The sequence below is a fragment of the Myotis daubentonii genome, chromosome 3, assembly GCF_963259705.1.
Source record: "Myotis daubentonii chromosome 3, mMyoDau2.1, whole genome shotgun sequence".
NCBI classification, from domain to species: domain Eukaryota; kingdom Metazoa; phylum Chordata; class Mammalia; order Chiroptera; family Vespertilionidae; genus Myotis; species Myotis daubentonii.
Window position 1 is genome coordinate 166,103,574 of NC_081842.1, and position 21,881 is coordinate 166,125,454.

At 41.2% G+C, this 21,881-nt stretch overlaps 1 pseudogene; it reads right to left on the reverse strand.

The window, feature by feature from the left end:
* Positions 1-19,503: 19,503 nt before the first annotated feature.
* Positions 19,504-20,130, reverse strand: LOC132231918 (peroxiredoxin-like 2A; annotated as a pseudogene).
* Positions 20,131-21,881: the final 1,751 nt, after the last annotated feature.

Sequence of the window (21,881 nt, forward strand, 5' to 3'; positions counted from 1 at the left end):
CTATCTTTTTTATCCTTTCAAAGAACCTGCTCTTGGTTTCATTCATTTTTTGTATTTTTTTTTTTTTTTGGTCTCTATGTCATTTATTTCTGCTCTGATCTTTATTATTTCCTTCCTACTGGTTACTTTGGGATATTTTGGTTGCTCTCTTCTAATTCTTTAATTTGCAAGTTTAGATAATTCATTACCATTTTTTCTTGTTTTTGAGGTAGGCCTGTAGAGCTATGAACTTCCTTCTTAGGACTGCTTTCATTGTGTCCCATAGATTTTGGATTGTTGTGTTTTCATTATCATTTGTTTCCAGGATGCTCTTTATTTCTACTTTGATCTCTTTGGTAACCCAATCATTGTTTAATAGCATGCTATTTAGCCTCCAGGTGTTTGAATTTTTGTGATTGTTTTTATTGTAGTTGATTTCTAATTTTATGCCATTGTGATCTGAGAAGATGCTTGTTATGGTTTCTATCTTCTTGAATTTGAAGAGAATTTGCCTGTGTCCTAATATGTGGTCTATCTTGGAAAATGTCCTATGTGCACTTGAAAGAAATGTATATTCTGTAGCTTTGGGGTGAAATGTTCTGAAGATATTAATTAAGTCCATCTGATCTAGTGAGTAATTTAGGATTGCTGTTTCTTTGCTGATTTTTTGTTTAGAGGACTTATCCAGTGGTATCAATGGGGTATTAAAGTCACCTATTATGATTGTATTGCTGTCAATCTCTCCCTTGATATATTCCAGAAGTTTTATGTATTTGGGTGCTTCTGTATTGGGTGCATATATGTTTACCAGAGTTATATCCTCTTGTTGAATTGTTCCCTTTATTATTATGAACTGGCCCTCCTTATCTCTTGTTATGACCTTTACTTTGAGGTCTATTTAGTCAGATATAAGTATTCCAACCCCAGCTTTTTTCTCATTCCCATTTGTGTGAAAAAATTTTTTCCATCCCTTCACTCTCGGTCTGCATGAATCTTTTGTTCTGAGGTGGGTCTCTTGCAGACAGCAAATATATGGGTGATGTTTTATTGTCCATGCAGCTACCCTATGTCTTTTTATTGGAGCATTTAATCCATTTTCATTTAATGTTATTATTGACAAGTACTTGTTTGTTGCCATTTTTATTCTTTATGATGTTTGTGTTCCTTCTGGCCTTTCTGGTTCTTCTTTTTACATCAGTCCCTTTAGCATTTCTTGCATTGCTGACTTGGTGGTAATAAACTCCCTTAGCCCTTTTTTTGTGTGTGTGTGAAGCTCCTGATTCCACCTTCAATTTTGAATGATAGCCTTGCTGGGTATAGTATTCTTAAATTCAGTCCTTTGCTTTGCATTACTTTGTACATTTTACTCTATTCCCTTCTTTTCTGATGTATTTCTCTTGAGAAATCAGTTGATATTCTAATGGGAGATCCCTTATAGTTAACTTTCTGTCTCTCTCTGGCAGCCTTTAAGATTCTTACCTTGTCCTTGATGTTTGCCAATTTAATTATGATGTGTCTTTGTGTTGGTCTTTTTTTAAAAAATATATATTTTTATTGATTTTCACAGAGAGGAAGGGAGAGGGATAGAGAGCTAGAAATATCAATGAGAGAGAAACATTGATCAGCTGCCTCCTGCACACCCCCCACTGGGGACGTGCCCGCAACCAAGGTACATGCCCTTGACCGGAATCGAACCCGGGACCCTTGAGTCTGCAGGCCGACGCTCTATCCACTGAGCCAAACCAGTTCTGGCGTGTGTTGGTCTTTTTGGGTTCATCTTTTTTTGGACTCTATGTGCTTCTTGGACTTGTGTGTGTGTGTGTGTGTGTGTGTGTGTTTTCTTGACAGCATCAGGGAAATTTTCTGTCATTATTTCTTCAAACAGGTTTTCTATTCCTTGCTCCACTTCCTCTCCTTCTGGCATCCCTATTATGCAGATGTTGTTTTGTTTTGTGTTGGCCCAAAGCTCCCTTAGGCTCTCCTCCTGCTTTTTAAGATTTCTTTCCAGTTGCTGCTGTGTTTGTGTGTTTTTTCCTACCTTGTCTTCTAATTCACTGATGCGGACCTCAGCCACTTCTAGTCTACTGTTTAAGCCTTCCATTGTGTTCTTTATTACAGCTATGTCATTCTTCATTTCCTCTTTGTTCCTTTTCATGTTGGTGACATTCTCATTCAGCTCTTTATAATTCTCATTGAGTTGTGTGTATTTGCCATCCAGCCATTTGAGCATACTTATAACCATGACTCTGAATTCTTTCTCTGACACATTACTTGCCTCCATTTCATTTAATTCCCTTTTTGGCGATTCCTTTTCTTTCCTTTGGGAATTGCTTTTTTCCTCCCCATTTTTTGCTGTAGTGTTTTAATTGTTTCTGTGTCTTAGATCCAACTGCTTTGCTCCCCAGGTTCTTTTAGGGGTGTGCTGGTGGTGTACTCTCTCAGGTCTCCTGGGCTTGGTGATCTAGCAGAGCTCCCTACTTGAGCTGTTTGGGTTCTCTTGATGTAGTTGGATCTTGAATGTTAGTTTCTTATTCGTGGATGAAGTATTATCATGGATTGGCAATGTGACCCACCCCCAGCTTCGTCATGCAAGCTGTTTTGGATGTGATCATGATTCTGACTCTTATGGAAAAGGTTGTCTGAGGTCTCACTGGTATGTGCTCACTATGGGTTCCCACAGTCCACAGCCTAGGAGGAAGGAGTCTCGGGGCCTGAGGCTCAGGTACTGTGACTTTGGCCGGTGTGGTGTGACTTGCTGGATTAGCGTCACTCCGTACCTCACAACGAGGGGCCCGGAGCCCATGACAGTGAGGGGCTCATGTCTCATAGTCTGTGCTTGAGGCAGAGGGACTGTGGTCAAAGTGATTTCCCTTTCTGAATCGAGAGGGGGTTCAAAATCCAGCAACTGGAGATGTGGGGATCTCAGAGTCTGTGGCTGAAACAATGTGACCTTGTCCAGGGATTCAAGTCCTCAGCAACTCACCAAGCTTTCCAGAGGTAGGTAGCTGGGAGGGGGATGTCGTGAATCCTGCTGAGAGAGCCATACTCCTTTGGTTGGAGAGGCACACATCCAGTGGAAGCTCACAGAGGGGCTCAGGAGCCGTCTGCAAGGGGTGTGTGCTCATGGGGCTCACATGCTGGATCAGAGTGATTGTGGTGTGCCACAAGCCCCATGGAGGGAGAAGTCCCAGTTTCTGCATTGGGAGATGTATGCCCTTGGTTGGATACACATGCTCAGTGTCTACTTACAGAGGCACCCAGGAGCTGTCTGCTGGGGCACTGGGCCCCGGAGGCCCGTGTGCTGGAGTGGCGCTTCCATGGGGACTGCATGCCAGCAGCCAGGGTTGTGCCTTGTGGCGGCTCAGAGAAGCACCCATGGGCCACCTGCCAGGGCAGCAGGCTCAGGGGGCTTGTGTGCTGGATCGGTGAGACTGCAGTGACTGGAGGTCAGCAGCTGATGAGGGGGAAGTCCAAGTTTCTGCTGCTGGGGTCTTGCACCCTTGGTTGGATATGAGTGCACCTAATGGCTGCTCACAGAGGCACCCGGGAGTTGCCTGCTGTGGCGGCCTCAGGGGGCCTGCATGCTGAAACCACGTGACCACAGTGTGTGTGGGTAGGCAGGGGAAGTCCGAATTTTTACTGCCGGGGTCATGCACCCTTGTTTGAATATGAGCACGCCCAGCGGGGGCTCAATGAGGCACCCAGGAGCTGCCTATAGGGGCAGAGGGCTAAGTAGGCCTGCATCCTGGAAAGGTAAAACTGCAGTGCCTGGAGGTTAGCAGTCGGGGAGGGTAAGTCCCAATTTTTGCTGCCTCAAATCCTTGGTTGAATTCATGCGTGCCCAGAGGGGGCTCACAGAGGCACCCAGGAGCCACCTGTCAGGGTAGTGGGGCTCAAGAGGCCTGTGCACTGGAAAGGCATGACTGCAGTGTCCTATAGTTGGCAGCTGTGGGGAAGGAAGACTCATGTTTTGCTGCTGGGGCCTTGCACCCTTGGTTGGATTCACACACACCCAGGAGCGGCTCACAGAGACACCTGGGCGCTGTTTGCCAGGGCTGCACACTCAGAGGGGCCCTTGCACTGAAGTTGCCTGACCGAAGTGTGTGTGGGCAGACAGCCAGAAAGGGGGAGTGGGGGGAGTCCAAATTTCTACTGCCAGGGCTGTGTGCCCTTGGTTGGATTCACACGTGGCCAGTGGTGTCTCACAGAGGCACCCGGGGTCTATTTGCCAGGGCAGAGCACTCACACACTCAGAGGGGCCCTGGCGCTGAAGCTGCACAACTGACGTGTCTGTGGGCAGGCAGCTGGGAAGAGGGAATTCAGAATTTCTGCTGCTGGAGCTATGTGACTTTATTTGGATAAGAGCGCACCCAGTGGGAGATCACAGCGGCACCCACGAGCGGCCTGTGGGGCAATGGGCTCAGGAGGTGCAACTGAGGTGTCTGGAGGTCGACAGCTGGGGGAGAGGGGAGTCACCCTTACTACTGTGGGAGCTGTGCACCCTTGGAGGTGGGCATCCTAAGGTCTGCAGGTCTTCGGGTGGGGCAGCAGGATTTTAGCTGTAGTGGCTGCAGGGTCACAGGCAGTGTCCAAGGCCAGTCTGGGTAGTGGTGCTGGTGAATTCCTAGAAAAAGCTGCTCTTCCCTTCAAGACGGTGTGGGCTCTGTGCCTAAGCCCTGTAGCTCAGGGAGTGCCCGCAGTGGTGGTAGGTGCTCCCTGTTCAGGAGAGCCTGGTCTGCCAGCCCCTGCTACACCTGCCAGATTTAACTGTCCCTCACTCACTCACACACATGCCACACACATCCACACACTTTCACCTCCTCACTCACACCCTCTCCCTCACCTCCATCCTGCCAGCCGCCATCTTCTCCCCCTTTCTGATCTCTTCTTAAACCCATTTTCTGTGGTTTCTAGTGCAAAATATGGTACATTTTTTAATTGAAAAATAATTTAATAATCACCCGAGATTCACATTGAAAATATATAGATACTAGAAATTCTATAAACATCATCTATATTAAAAGGGTAATATGCTAATTATACCAGATGTCTTCCGGACGACCTTCTGGACATCCTTCCGGACGACCTTCTGGACATCCTTCCTGATAAAGCCAGGCTCGGGTGAAGCCGCCCCGCCCCCAGTCCCAGTCCTGGTCCTGGGTGCCTGTGGCTGTGGCTGTGGCTGCAGCCCGGGCAAAGCCATTCCATTCTGGACTCAGGTGCTTGGGGCTGCAACCCAGGTGAAGTCGCCCTGGTCCCGGATTGCAGGGATCGGGTCTAAACTGGCAGCCGGACATCCTCCAAGGAGTCCCAGATTGGAGAGGGTGCAGAGGCTGGGCTGAGGGACCCCCTCCCATGTACAAATTTCATGCCCTGGGTCTCTAGTGAATATATATATATATATATATATATATATATATATATATATATATAATTATTTTAGAGTTTGTACATGTACTATTTTATTCTGTGAACATGTATTGCCTGAATGTTATTTGCAAAGAATGAAAGTGTATAGACATATGTGGCCACTGTCCTCAGCTTAGTTTCTAGCTGAGGAGGTCAACACAAAACGTGGTTATTTAACGCAAGCATAACAAGTGCAGGGAAGGTGAAGATGCATGTAGCTAGGGATGATTAAGGAAATCTTTTCCTAGGAACTGGTTTTTGGACTGAGTTCGGAAGGACCAGTAGGGATTAAGTGTTGGAAGAGCTGTGTGAGGGACCAGGGAGAGAGAAGTTTGGAGGACACATGCATTCGATGAAGCAGCATCTCAAACTCCAGGCGGGAAGGAGCATTTCATGGTCAAGGATCTAGGAAAGCCAACTAGGCTGTAGACCTGAAAGGAATCATCCCACTAATCCCAACTCCAGTCACTGCAAATTTTTCCTTTAAGATAGTAAGACCTAGTGATACATGTTTTACAGGAACTCACAGAGCTAGACACTCCCTGCAATGCCACAGTCCAGGATCTTCAGATTTTAGACTGTGTACTTGCCCTATTCTGTATGGTCTACCCATAGCTGCTCCTTGAATTTCCCATAATTTCTATTCTTCCCATCCTCCCCATTACTCTGCACAGGCAATTATTAGTTAGTGTTTAATTAAAATCAGACAAAGAGTACCTGCCTCAAGGAATGTGGAACACACTTAGTAAGATGTGTGTGAAGAGGGAAACGTCCAACCTACTGCAGCATGTTCTATTTCTGTAAATACACTGATTTAGGGGGAGGATGAGGGACCAAGAGTGAAGGCTCTGTCTTGCTTTCAGTAATGATGACCAATATGACACCTGTAAAATCTCAATTAACAAGATGAGGCAGAGAGAAATGCTAATCAATTTAATCAAAGGGACTGATTGGACCTTGTTCTGTGTCCAAGATTAGCAAGATTAGCTCTCCAATAGTAGAGAGCTGGAATCTTAGTATTTAGGCCTGAAAGTCACGTTGCCCACTGGCACATAAAATAATCTGGCACTGGTCCTGCACTGGCAGGAGGTGTGCAGCTTTTAAAAGCCTGCCATTTCAGAAACAGCAGCTCATAGTTGTACAGTCATAAATGCAGTGCCTACCAACTATAAGGTCTCCATGGAGAGGGATCCATTAAAAAAGAAATCCAACTACTTAAGCCTGAAACCACATTTCAGAAAGTAGAGATTGTAAAATTAACCTCTTTTTTTTTCTCCTAACAAAAGACAACCTAATATTAAAATCACTGAATTGCTTAAAAATTGATCTTTTTTTGCCATTTGTTGGTGTTGTTTTTAATGAAAGGGAGATACAATGAACAGCCTTTCCACCTGAGCTTCTGTGGGAGTATTTTTGTGGAGAGTGAATACATTGGTCTTGCCCACATAATTGTTGAGAGAGTAGGTAATATTTGGTTGTAAAACCTTATTTCATGATGTGTTTCATATTGAAATATTAAAGTTCCTAAGTGTGAATTACCGATTTTAATGATAACTTTACGGGTAACATGTCAAAAACAAGTATGAAAGGGAAGTGAAGTCACACTGGAATATGATACAGTAGCTGAAATGACTGAATATTAGCAATGTAATAAGTGAAAAAAGTTCTGAGAGATTAGATACTGCATAATAAAACCCAAAACTTAAACACAATCCAAAACTCTCTATATACCATCAAAATTTACACAAATAGATTTCAGGGAAAGATGAACATGAGACTCAGGATGATGGGCACTTTGGGTTGGGGAGAAAGACAGTGGGATGATGGTAAACAATATTATTAGACAAAGGTTGTTGCTAAAGTCCGAGTTGTTCTTTTGGATGGTGATTATCAGGTATTTATTTAATTTGAAAAAAAAAATAATGGTCTCAGTTCTTTCATTCATGCTCACAACAGTGATCTTAAGGTTCTACTCTGTAGGGACAAGGGAGGAAAATGCCAGAGAGATAAGAGAGGGACATTCCTGGCCCTGCCTAGTCATTTTAAGTGTGTCTTTGGAGGGAGATGAGACAAACAGGGCACATGGAAGTGCAAGGGTAACATGTAGTATTTGGGGAGAACCAGGGGGCCTCAGACTACCTGTTAACTTCCAGTTAAGAAAAGCCACGGTGGAAACAAAGAAAGCAGAGCATTCCAAATTGTGAGGTTTTTTTTTTTTGTTGTTGTTGTTTGTTTGTTTTTTATTTATTTTACTTCTCAAAGCTGTGTGGCACTTTAAAAATTAGGATTTATTGATGAATGTGATGCATGGCTATGATAAAGGGAGTGAACTAAAATTGCACGATATTGAGAAAAGCCATTTAACAAAGGCTTGATTTGAATTCGTGTGTATGTGTGTTATATCCATGGTTTTCAAACATCTGGTTCTGACCTTCCAGCTGATATTAGAGCCTTCCCCCCAACCCTCAACAATATCAATTGGGAACTTTCATGAAAAAAAAAAAAAAAGAGTATATCTAGCCCATATTGAAAGTGAATACAAATTTGAATACATACCTAATTAGAATACAAGATGGACTATGCTTGGTTATTTGTAGCTTTGAAAAGCTCTCTGCTCCCCATATAGTTCTTATAACAGCTCATCCAATATTGTTTTTCCACCCTATCAGTCAGTGCTTTAACCATTAGCACCTTCTTTCCTCAGCAGGGACTGTACAAATTTGAGGCTTGGGGATGCCTGTGTTCAAGTATTATGCTTCCCAGGGATATCTGCATTTTACTAAGAAGTCTTTGAACAATGACCCAGCTCAATATAAAATTTAATAATGAAATATCAGCAGTATTGGTGGCATGAGAGGAGATAGTTGGAACAGAAATATTTGCCCAGTGCCCTTAAATTAGCATGCAGATGATGTACAAATACGCTGTTTATGTCTGAGGTCAGCCTGTAAACTGGCTTGAGATGTAATATTCTAGCTGAGGTGTACTAAAGTAGTATTAGGTGGAATGTGCAGTTTTTATTTCATTATCTAAACCAGCCTCAGAGACACACTATTCAATAGGAAGGCAGGGAATGGGTGCATTGTTTTGGCAAGGATCCAGAGAGAGAGAGAGATAATCATAATTTATTCTGTTTGATCTCTGCTGCGGGTTCAACCAATCATGAAGTCAGCTCAATTAGCTATGCTGATGGAGGGGAAAAGTGACCTAAGTGACAGAAAACTAGAAAAAAAAAATGGGTTATCATGATAATACAGAGACTATGCTTTACAAAGGAAACTTAAAAATAACCCTACACAGTCCTTTCAGAATTGAACTCTGTTTTTCTCTCCCTTTAAGCCAGTTGGATAGGGAGTTAAGCATCACTTTAATAATGCAAAATAATAATATTAATGGCAAAACACTAATAATATTTAGCATCTATTGAATACCTATTTTGTGTCAGATATATAGCTAGAAAGAAGATCTAATTATTTTTACTTTATTTCTTCTACCTATATCTATATATAAAAGCCTAAGCTACTGTTACAATGGAACGACTGGAACAACTGGAATGACCAGTTGACCAGTTGCTATGATGTGCACTGACCACCAGGGGGCAGATGCTCAATGCATGAGCTGCCTCCCGGTGGTCAGTGCACTCCCACAGGGGGAGCACTGCTCAGCCAGAAGTCAGGCTCACAGCTGGCAAGCTCAGCTGTGGTGGTGAGAGCCTCTCCCACCTCTGTGGCAGCACTACTGAGTGGGGAGTGGCAGCAGCAGGCGCAGCAGGCTGTGATGAGCATGAGTGTTGTGGTGCCCGGCTCTGGTTCGGGCTCCTCCCTGGCCACCTGCTGCTTGACGCATTGCTACATCCCCTGAGGGGTCCCAGATTGCAAGAGGGCGCAGGCAGGGCTGAGAGACCGTCACACCCCCTTGCATGAATTTTGTGCACTGGGCCTCTAGTATGTATATGAATTTCTTCTAGGGTAAGAGCTACAAATTTACCCATATTAAAAAATTAAACAATCATTTCATCGAATATCTTCTTTTTACCACACACATAGTATATATTAAAAATAAAATAACATTCAAATTATAATAATGGAGCTTGAAAAAGAATTATATATCTCACAGTTTCTGAGGGTCAGGAATCTGGAAGCCACTGAACTGGTTGGTTTTGGCTCAGGGTCTTCCATGAAGTGGCAGTTGTATAGCATCCGTTGAAGCTCTGACTGATGCTGGGCAATCTGATTCCAAGAAGGCTCAGTCAGAGGTCTGTTTGAAAGAAGCTTCAGTTCTTTGCCACCTGGGCTACTTTACAGGACACTCTGAGTGTCCTCAAGGCATGGCAGCTGGCTACCCCAGAGCATGCACATGAGCACAAGTGTTCTTGGGTCATAAAAGATACTGTTACTTTTCTATAACATAATCTTGGACATAGCATAGCATCATTTTTGCTATATCCTATTTGTCATATAGACAAACAATGAGGGAGCAGTTACACAAGGGAGTGAATACCAGGAGGCAGGGCCATTGGAGTCCCTATAAGAGGCTGAAATTGCAGTTTGCAGCACCCTGTCTATCTATGCCTCTTGCCTCAATTTCCCTTATTTATCTCAGCCTATTTTATTACAGTTTGATTTAAGTCAATGCTCAATTTATATCATTATGGGTATGGAAGGTAAAATTTTGAGATTTCACCTGTCTGAGAATATCTACCCTAACTCATTTGTCTGGGCATGAAAATAATTTTTCCCATAGAAATTTAAATAAATTACTCACCGGGATTGCTTTTGGAACATTAAGTGTTCCTATTTCTAATTACATATTTTTCTATGGGTGATTTTAAAGTTTTCTCTTGATTTTGGTGTTTTGAGATTTTTCACTGGTGGACCTAATAAGGCTTGAGATAAAATACAGACTCCTCCCCCCTCCCCCATTAAAATAGAATTTCAGGTAATTAACAAATACTTTTTCACAGAAGTGTTTCCCAAATATTACATGTAACACATTATACTGAAAAAAAGGGTGGGGAACCTTTTTTGTTTTTGCCAAGGGCCATTTGGAGATTTATAACATCATTTGGGGGCCATACAAAATTATCGATTTAAAAATTAGCCTGCTATATTTGGTCAAACATTTAGTTAACTCATCCCTAATGCCTCGACAGGGCCAGATCAAATGATTTTGAGGGACTTATATGGCCCTCGGGCCAGATTTTCCTCACCCCTGTACTAAAAGCTCCTTGTTGATTTGAAATTTAAGCCTTACACGGCATTCTGTATTTTTATTTGATGAATCTTCCAAACCTAGAACCTTGAAGTGTTGCATCTTCCTTTTAACTTCCTTCCTTTTCTCTCTCCCTCTTTTTCTTCTCTCCCTCGGATCCATCCCTTCTTTTCTTCCTTCCTCTGTCCCTCCATCTCTCCCTTTTTTTCAACTATGTGGAAAACCCTGTTATTTAATTGGGTCAGACAAATAAAGATCTTTTCTAAAATATCTTGTCCCCTTCATTCTCAATTCAGTGCCTCACACACATGCTCTGGTCTGGGGAGATTGCTGGTATTCTTGTGGTTGTGGAGGTGGATTTTGGTTGTACAAAGTCTCCTTATTTAGATTTTCAATGATCCCGCTTTGCCAGAAGCTGGTTCATCCTTGCTGCTCGACACAGTCGCTGCATGGAAGAAACATCTGCACAGCATATGTTTCAAAGGACCTGGTGTATATGGCATACTGTTCTTAATATGTTTGCTCCCCTTCTTAGCGCTATGTGTTTTAACCAAGGTCACCTATCTGAGAAAGGTTGTTTCCCCAGGTGGGGATTTTTCCCTGGAGTTAGGGATTAACAGGACTAAGGAAGGGAATAAAACCCCTTAACTAAGCGCCAGGCGGGTAATTAATCACTTTAACTACAAACAATCACGCTTAAGCTACATAATCTTTACTTAGGATAATCTCCTTCAGTTACTTCCTTGTAGCTTAACAGAACAATAGAGTAGTGACCTTGGAATGGAGACAACAAATACCCTAACCTTTGGAATAGAATGGATAGGATTAGACTCAACTGGTATAAATACAGATGTAACAGAAGCATAAACACAGAATCTGGCTAGAGAACCTGGCTAGGCTGCTGATCAACTGAACGCTGTCTCCATGTCATTCCTTCTTCGCTGACTCCGTCCACACCTTTGGGAACCTCTGGACCTGCTGGGGTTGGACCCCAACACCACTTCAGTCATATCCCAAACACCACCTTCCCTGATAATTCACGGCTGTAAAATATGCACATTTCAATGGTTGTGTGCCTATTTCACGTGTTGTCATTTTTATGCAAGCTTTTAGATTTTTACTTTCTAAAAGTGAGGTAAGATTCTATTCTTTCCCTTTCCCAAAGTTGTCTAGCCTTTCTTACTGTGTGTGTTAGTTTGAGGTCATCTAAGCAGCAGTCACCAAGATGGGTTTAGATGCATCTGAAATATATTACTCCTTGTAGGAAATGCATGTGAGGAATAATGAGGGACCGGAGGGAGGCTGGGAGAGCTGTGAGACCATTTTGCAGGTGTGATAGATACTTTTGAAGGAGAAAGAGAAGCAAGGAAGGTTGAGTGGAAGAGTTTAGACAGCAATGAAGTTTTTAGTAAGTTCAGTGAGTTTGATGGGATCGATCCAGCTAAAATCACCCTTCGGAGAAGCCCCGCATCTCTCAGGACCTGACCTGCATCAGTATTCCTGCAAAGCTCACATCGCAGCCAGGAGCAGCTAATGGGAAATGTGGCCTCTAAGGAAAGGCAGTGATGGATTTCAGAGTGCAACAGCTGAGCTGTTGGTGATTTATGCTCCCACAGTAGGGACTTGTGTTTTTATGGCCACGATATCGCCACTCTTCTGTTCACTCTATCTTTGTGGTTTAAATATATGCCCCTCCCCCCATGTATATATGTATCAGCACAGGATACATGTGTGACACTTTAAACATTAGGATTTATTAGGCAGAAATGATTTATAGCTACGACAGAGGGAATGAACTCTTATAATAACTGTAGTTGTGTTATTCCCATTTTATAGATGAGGAAATGAAGTGAATAGAAGTGAAGCAAAGGTCTCAAGGTCATACAGCTGGTTAGTGATAGAACTAAGACTGAGTCTAGGGAGTCTGAGGAAATAGCCCATATGTTTTCTATTATAATACTAGTGGCCCGGTGCACAAAATTCATGCACGGGGGGGGGGTTGGTCCCTCAGCTCAGCCTGCACCCTCTCCAATCTGGGACATCCCTCTCACAATCGGGACTGCTGGCTCCCAAACACTCCCCTGCCTGCCTGCCTGATTGCTTCTAACCTCTTCTGCCTGCCAGTCTGATCACCCCCTAACCACTCCCCTGCCAGCCTGATTGACGCCTAACTGCTCCCCTGCTGGCCCAATCGCCCCCAACTGCCCTCTCCTGCTGGCATGATCATCCACAACTGCCCTCCCCTGCCAGCCATCTTGTGCGGGCCATCTTGGACCACATTGAGGCAATCATCTTGTGTGAGGGCATGATGGTAAATTTGCATATTACCTCTTTATTATATAGGATTTGTTATTTGAAAGATAAAAATATCTATTGGCTTGCATTTCATTTATATAATTTGAGGTATAAACATTTGAAAATAACCCAGAAATAATGCCCAGTATTTTGGATTGTGGAACACTCACCTATTCATTAAACAAAAATGAAAACAAACAAAAAAACACATAACTTTTTTTTTTTTTAATTCAGTTCCCATAAGGCAGGCATCAGGCTAGAGCCTGGCCAAAAACCAGCAGACAAGATAGATGCCCTAGCCTGGATAGTGTGGCTTAATGGATTGAGTGTCATCCCATGGACTGAGAAGTCCCCAGTTTGATTTCCAGTCAGGGCACATGCCTGGGTTGTGGGCTTAATCCCTAGTAGGAGGTGTGCAGGAAGCAACCGATTGATGTGTCTCTCTTACTGATATTTCTCTCTCTCTCTCTCTCTCTCCCTCTCCTTTCCTCTGTCTAAAATTCAATAAAAGCATTTTTTTAAAAGATAGATGCCCTAATAAATATACAACAAAACCACATATTCATTGAATATTTTTGTTATATTAGATGCTGTTCTGCCACCATTACTAACATTGGGAGGATACTTTTCCTATTTCCCATACTTCTTCCTTTAATAACTTTATTGTTTCACATGTTCATTCCACTTGGCAATCATCTAGGCTTCACTTTTCCTTTAATTTACTTTAGAACATTTGAAGGAGTCAGAGAACAGCTGTCTCACTGGAAACCACGGTGAGTTTGAGTCATAGATTGAGCAATATATAACAGCTTCCTGTTTAACCTCTATTACATTTAAAATACATTTAGTTCTAAGAGATTTCTGGAGTAAGTCTGAAGCACAGAACAAGACATTCCTTCCATTAAAACTCAAATACTTATTTTACTTTTCTCCTAGCCTCCTGCTTTTTTTTTTTTTTTTCTTCAGGAGACATACAATGACTCCAGGTGAGGACTCAGAGAACAATTTCATCTTTGGCATGCCAAGCTGTGCTCAATGATGCTTACCGCTACATTCTTAAATCCTGATGTTTGGAGTAGCAAGGGAGAGAGAGTGTTAGTAGCAGAGATTTGTTGTGCCCTAACTATGCATCATTTGTGCAAAATAATGCAGTGTTCCTAGGTGTTAACGTTTTACATGGCAATTTTTTTTTCTCTAAACATGTTTTTGCTCTTCCTTCATCTCTGTATTGCCTTTTAACTATATTCTTTAATCATCAAAGGAGAATATAAGGCTCTTCCATGCAGTAAATATTTCTGCGGGAACTATAGAGGGGAGTTACTAGAAACCATGCCACTTATCCCATGATTGTCGTATTACATGCACTGTGTCATTTAGGGATTTTGTGGAACAAGGGATATATTTTATGTTTCAGGATATAACACAGCTTTAAGTGTTCTTTCTACTGTGCTTTCTTATAATGCAGGTGAACTAGATCATGTTCAATATTTTATTACTTCCTCTTTGAATGTCTTTTACTTCAGTAAAATTTGTTTTGATTGGGATAACAACTAAAAAGAGATATTCATAGTCTACCATTAGGTAAATTAACAATGGCCCAGCAAAAATATTTGCTTTCCACATCATATATTTCCCATTTATGTGTATTGTGTCAAAAGCAGTAGACTGAAAATGTTGGCTCCACTTTAATTAAAATAAAACAGAGATTTGAAGCGAATAATCCTAAACAATGTTCATAAATTTTTATCTTTTGAAATAATTTATAAATTATCTGATTATTTTCTCTATTTTATTTTTGGTTCAAGGATTTATATCAACATTTTTTTTAAGGCACGCCTGGGTGGAAGGAGAAGCAGAAGGCGGAGGAGACAAATAGAAACAACCCACTAACGAGGAAACCAACAAAAAAGAAGCGGGTCAGACCTGTGTAGGTTACTTAACTTCTCTTTATATATCTGTAAAACATGGGTTATTCAGAGTAAATTTAGAATAATATCTCTGGCGTACAGTAGGTGCTTACATAAGCTTAATTCTCCATCATTCTTCCTAATCTCTCATCACTTTGGTAGTTACACATTGATTGGATTCAACCTATACTGAGAAGTCAAATGGTGGTTTATTAAACCGATTGATTTTGCTACAACTAGTTTTCATTAAGTTGACTGATAGGTTTGCTGTACATGCCAAAAAAGTCACTCCAAAGAGAAAATTCAGCTTATTTATTTAAAAATTTTTATTGAGCAATATTTCATTCAAGGTACCATGGGGCTCTCCTGTACATTGCAGAAATAAATAAAACACAAAGAAAGAAGGTCAAGTAGCGCGAGTTCACAGGAGGACAAATATCCATAATGTAAGTCAGGTTAAATTAAGTGCTACTATCGAGGTGTGCAATGCCATAGGAGGGTCTGTGAAAAAAGAGAGTATGTGAGATCAAAATAGAAAATTTCAAGTTGCAATTTATTCTGGCATTGAAGATTTATATGGGCGGAGACAAAATGGTAATTGAAGCAGAAAGAGCAGCATGAGCAATGCTCAGAGAGAAGCTAATAATTGTGGGGCAGGTTTAGATAGCAGTTGATAGGTTTTTTAAAAATTTATTTTCTAGTCTTTATTGTTGAAAGTATGACATATTTCCCCTTCTTTCCCCCATTGACCTCTTTAAGCCCACCCCACCCCAGGCCTTCACCACCCTATTGTCTGTGTCCATGGGTTATACATACATCCATACAAGTTCTTTGGTTGAACTCTTCCCACCCCTCCACCCCCACCCCCACCCCCACCTAGTTTTATACATGAGACTTGTGCAACATAGGCTTGCAGACAAGTGTTCCCTCCAGTGTGCTGACCTTGCATTCCAAGTAAACTGTGGGCTGTGGTGAGATGGGAGGATTTCTGAGCAAGAAAAACTGGGAACCTCTGAGGCAAAAACTGTGATTATTCTATCTCTGAGTCTCTAGTACCATGGCTAGTGAGTGCTAAATCCTCACTGGATGGTATTGCATGAATTTTCAGAATTTTGCATTAATTCACTTAAGTCTGTAAACTATTTGAATACAGGGACTATTGTATTCCATCATTCTTTGTTTTATCAAACTAGCTAACATTCTAAAACCACTCATATGTGACAAGAACTGTGCTACGCACTTTATGGGTATGATCCTATAATACATGAATTGTTATGTCTAGGACCGAGGTTGTAGTTTCTGTTTGTTGTTACCATAAGAGGGTAAAGGAGTAAGAGAAGCCATATATGTCACACAATTCTTAATTCCTCCGACATTTAGTGCTTACGGCCTGCCAAGCATTGTGCTGCTTACAAACGAATTGAAACCTGATGGCTGTGCTGGAAAGTCACATGCGAATGCATACTTAGAAAATGATATGATAATTGCCTAGGGCTTAGAGGTTCATTTTAAGGATTTGTTAAATAAATGTGTAATATAATAAGGGGTTATAATAATGTAGGAAAGGGGAAAAAACAGTCATTGTTGTTAACATGATTTTAGAGCTGTAAATGTAGGGATGGACAAGGCCATGAGAGACATTCATAATCATCTTGTATGTTATTAACATATCTACAAATATCTACAAAGAGTTCTGGCTTCTCTAGCTGTGGATATAGCAGCAGGCAGATTTGTTGGATCCACAGGAATGGAAACTGTGTGGCTTGAGAATTAAATACTGGGCACATTTTGTTCCATGGATGTGGGTCGTGAGACTACTCTATTTAAAGGGCATGATGGTGTAGTGAGATAGAAGAGAGGCCTACTTGTCTCTTACTGAGGTGGGAATAACAGCCATGCCTGTCTTTAGCAATGCATGCAATCCAACCCTATGGTTGACATGCAGGTTCAGCAACTGAGAAGCAAACCCCAGACTAATTAGGAAAGGAAACCCCAGACTAATTAGGAAAGGAAACCCCAAATGAATTGGATGATAAACCTAAACCGCTTGAAAACACATAATTGTGTCCTCAGTGAATAATCACATCTCATCTTAGGCACATTTAACATTAAATTTAAATCAAATCCATAGTATTCATAGTTTTGGGCTATATCTGGAAATAATCTGTACACGTTTGGTGTTGTGAGCACTTACAAAATTTAAAAGAATTTGGCACTTTAAGTATATAATTTAGCAATTTAAAGTTTCTAACCTTTAGGCTGTGATTTCAATTAAAAAGTTTGTCATAGTAATTGTGATTTTTTTTTTCTATAACAGGGTTTTAAAAAATGTTGTAAAAACATTACTATTTTAATGAAAAATTAAAATTACTATAAGTGGAAATCCATATATTTATAAGAACTACATAAGTAGTTGGGAGGGTTTGTTTATTGGATAATTAGTGTACTTACTAGTAATAGTAAAATACAACATGCTAAATTTATACATGCAGGATAAAAAATTTAAGAAATTTTAAATAAATAAAATCTCTTTTAAAAGTTGTTAAAAATTTGCTAGATTTATAAATAAAATAGAATGCATACATTTAAATTAAAAGCATAGGGAAGGATTAGGATTTTAAAATTATAAATAATATATTAATTATATAAATATTGAATAATATTTCCTTTATACAAAGGCCACAAAACAAACAAAAAACTTATTGATATTTCTTTTTCGTTAAGAATTGAATGACACCAGTAAGTATGATAAAAAAGAGTTATTTCCAAGTGGTTTTAGTTATTTGAAAGGGATATTATTTAATCTAAATATGTTATTTATATAACTAGAAATGAATGTATATATCTTTTTAATGAAGAACTTTTCTTACACATCTTTAAAAATGTCAATTTTATGTTATTTTTTGTTATTTTTTAAATTTATCAATGTTTTTGTTAAAATCACACACAAAAATTCATTTCAATGGCTAAATTAATTTAGCTTACACACAGAAACTATACTTCTAATTTTAAAAGTTCTCAATAGTTTATGAATTCTATTGAGATTGTGTTTTTCTTAAAAAAATGTATGCATGTTTTCTTCTCTCCAAACACTCTTCACCTTATTTTATGAATATATTTTCTGCTAGGGTAATCCGTAGATAAAAGGTAATTCAGTAACTACAAAACATTTTATCATGAAAGAATATTCCTGGAAGCTCTGGGAGGTAATCTCGCAGTCCTCTAGTTAATGACTAATAATGAAGATAGACTCAAAAGCTAAGGTACTCTAGCCATAAGGTGTTCTGTAAGTCAAACATTGATTCTTAGACATTTTGTCAAATGTCCCTTATAAGTTTCTAACAGATTGAATGGCTTGTTGGAAAAGTCTTCTGTAGTGATACGGTTCTGCACACTTTTAAACAATGTTAAATCCCAGGTCTTAAGGCTTTGCCTCAATGATCTCAGTAATTTCTGGAGTTTTGACTGTTAAGGTACTGGAAGATAATCTTGCTATTGCATAGGGAATAACTGTGATTTAAAAAACAAACATCTTTATTGTGACATAATTCACATGCTCCACACTTCGCTCACTTAAATGGTACAATTCAATCATTTTTAGTAAATAGTCACATATTGTGCAACCAACACTACAATCAAGTTTAGGATGTTTTCATAAACCCCAAATGAAACCCAGTATTCTTTAGTAGTCACTCACCATTTCCCTCAATGTCCTACTTCCATCCCTAAACAAACACAAATTTGCTTTCAGACTAGATAGATTTGGCTCTTTTGATATTTCATAGAAAGAGGGGTAATTGAGAGAACATGACTACTGGTTGAGGCTTGAGCTGAATCTGGGCAATCAGGGGATCCACACTCACCCTCTCCTTGGAAGGTATGCTTTGCTCACCATGGCCACAGTAGGAACTGTTTCAAGGGCAGACATAGCTTTGAGAGAGTAAGGTGATGTTGAGACCATCTGTATGGTATATAAGGCTTAACCTATTTAAGTCCTCAATGTAAACTTCGAAGTTTCTGGAGAGTGGGTGTAAATATAGGTCTATTTAACTTGTGGCCGCCTGAGAAAAGACTCCTACCACCTACCAATCTAAAAGTGATCTGCCTTTCTTCATAGTCTCTTTGCACTGTGTGTGTGTGTGGGGGGGGGGGGGGTGCGGTGGAAGAGGAGGAAGTTGAAAATGTACCTTCGTGAATGGCTTCTTTGACCTTGCATAATATTTTCAAAGTTCATCTACTTAGTACCCTGTATCCTTTTCTATTGCTGAATAATTTTCACTGTATGGATATAAAACACTTTATTCATTCATCATTTGATGAACATTTGGGTTGTTTCTCCTTTTTGGCTATCTATCTATATAAAAGCCTAAGCAACCATTACAACTGGAATGACCAGTCGACCAGTCACTATGACACGCACTGACCACTAAGGGGCAGATGCTCAACACAGAAGCTGCCCGCTGGTGGTCAGTGTGCTCCCACAGCCAATCTCCCACGGCTGGCCAACCTCCCCCGGTCCCTACCGCTCACTCACTTCTTAGCGTTTCATCAGTCTTATTTGAGGCTATTTTGTCTTACTGAGCGTAAACAGAGCACATTGTTAAAATAATGAATGATCTAGTCTAAGAAGATGGCCTAAGTGACACGAGTGGAAACCGAGCATCCTGTGAACACAGGTGAGCCCCTAGTTATCCCTGAGCAGTCACTTTTCCTCTGAGGCTGAAGTCTGTGGTTTGATCTTCTTAGCAACTTCCAGACAGAAACTGGGTTTACTTTATCTCCAATTCTTTTTCTCGGTGCTCAAGAAGAATGCCCTGCTTTCCTGATCCCACCACAAAAACACCCCGGAGGATGAAGCCTTCGCCTTCCAGGTTTCCAGAGAAACCTCCCTCCGCCGGGCCAGCTAGACGACCAGCCGGACGAACCCATGAACATCATTGTCCGCCTCTGGGGGCCGTGGAACTTTTTCATCCAGGAAGATTTCTCCCTTGAAAGAAGGCTGGAAGTCCTCCACTTGTCCCAACCTGCTCCTTCACCGCTGCGTAGAGGGGCACGCCCAGCTCATCCGACTTGGGCTTCAGGGAGGACAGGTCCGCAGCCTCCTCTCCCCACAGGAAGCAGCCTGGCCTTCGCACAGCCATGGTCACGGCGCCAATCTTCTCCCAGAGCTCCTTTGCTAAAAAATTCTTGGTTCCTTCTTCAGTGTTTTCAGGCCTATTTCCTCCAGATACTCCAGGGTTGCTCTCTGGGGCTTGGACAAAAATATGTCTGTGTTGGCAGGAGCAGTGCCGGGCAGCAGCCCCCAGGGCCCGGCGCGGATGGACCACATCCCCAAAGTGAGGAAACTGATCCTGTGCGGAGGCGGGGCCACCTGCACAGAGATCAGAGGGAGGTCACAGGCCTTCAGAGCCCTGCGTGGAAGGCGTCCTGAATGCTATCCCCTCCCACCCGCTTTTCAGGTAACATTGCAAGTCTATTTTACCTGATGTTCACAGAGCCACAGGAGCTTTCTTATGGTTGCTGTTTTGCGTAATATATTTTTTACATCTCTTCACTTTCAAACTATTTCTATCTTTGAATCTAAAGTGTATGTTCCATGGGCAGCACAGAATCTTGTTTTATATCCTATCTGACAATCTCTGTCTTCTGATTGGCTTTCTAATACAATGACATTTAATACTATTATTGATATAGCTGGATGGATGTATGTCTGCTGTTTTACTTTTGCTTTCCATAAATCTCAGATATTTTTATTCTTATATTGTTCCTTTATTTCTCTATTATCCCTTTGTATTAAGTACTTCCTAATGTGTTTAATTTTAATTTGTTTATATATTGTTTTTTCTTTTAATTTGATGTTTTTCTCTGTACTTTTTGTGTTATTTTCTTAGCTTGCTCTAGGACTTATCATATATACCCTCCTTCTCAGAACATACTTCAACTTATACTATCTCTGGTGAGACAAAGGAAAGTACTTTTATAGAGCACTATTCCTTCCTCCCCATTATTGTGTTATTATCATTGCACATTTTATATCTATACATGTTTCAAAAACAACAACCTATTGTTATAATAATTACTTCTTTTAATTTTATTTTTTAAAAGAAATTTAAGAGAAAAGGAGAACTTTATTTATAGGGTTTGCTGTACTAACACTTTTACTTGCCATTTCTGGCTGTATTTATTTGTTTATTTGAATTCAAGTTATTATTTGATGCCATTTTCTTCCTCCATTGTATCTGTGCTCTCTCCTCCCTCTTTGCTTGTTTATTTGTTCAGAGACTCTGCCTGTTTTTATGAGGTGTATTTCCCTCCACAGTTGGAACCTCTGATATCTCTGGTCAGAGGGGGAAAGCTTGCACAGGCATAGTCACACCGGGTGGTAGTTCTTTAGCAGGGTTCTCTTGGACTGTCTTTTGATTTAATCACTCTATTAAGCCAGCTGCCCCTATGGGCATCATACTCAGCTGTTAGGCTCTACTAATTGCTGTCTGATTATCATATTGTATCCATAATGCCCTGGGGCATAGATCAATCCACAGTCTGATCCAATTAAATTCAAGGGTTTTGCTGGTTTCGTTTTGAAGGCCAGCCTGAGATTACTCATGACTCCGGGAGGACTCTTCTGAGTTGTGATTTCTCTGATTCTCGCTGGTAAACTACCTGGCCTGTTGTTTGCCAGCCTCCCCTTACTTACCACCAAATTCTCCGTTGTTTAATGAGAGCACTTTCAGGCTTTAACTTCCCCACACTGTTTCAAATAAAGTCAGTTCATCCGGGGAGAGCTCCAGAGCTCTCTCTCTGTTCTTACGGCCTTCCTCTCCCCCGGGGTAAAATCTCTGAGTCGCTGCTCCAGAGCTATGTGTGTGACAGTGTCCTTTCCCCAGATGACAGTCCTCCCTTTTGAGCAGCGCATGGGGGAGGTGGTAGCCTCAGGCCTTCTTGGCTACTCCCCCTCGTACTGAACCTCTGTTCTACTCGTGAGCTGGGCCCTCTGTAGTCCCGCTTACACATGAGGTGCAGTCTCTGCCCTGTAAGAAGGTTAGGTGGGGGAATGGAGCCCCAAATCCCTTGGCTGTA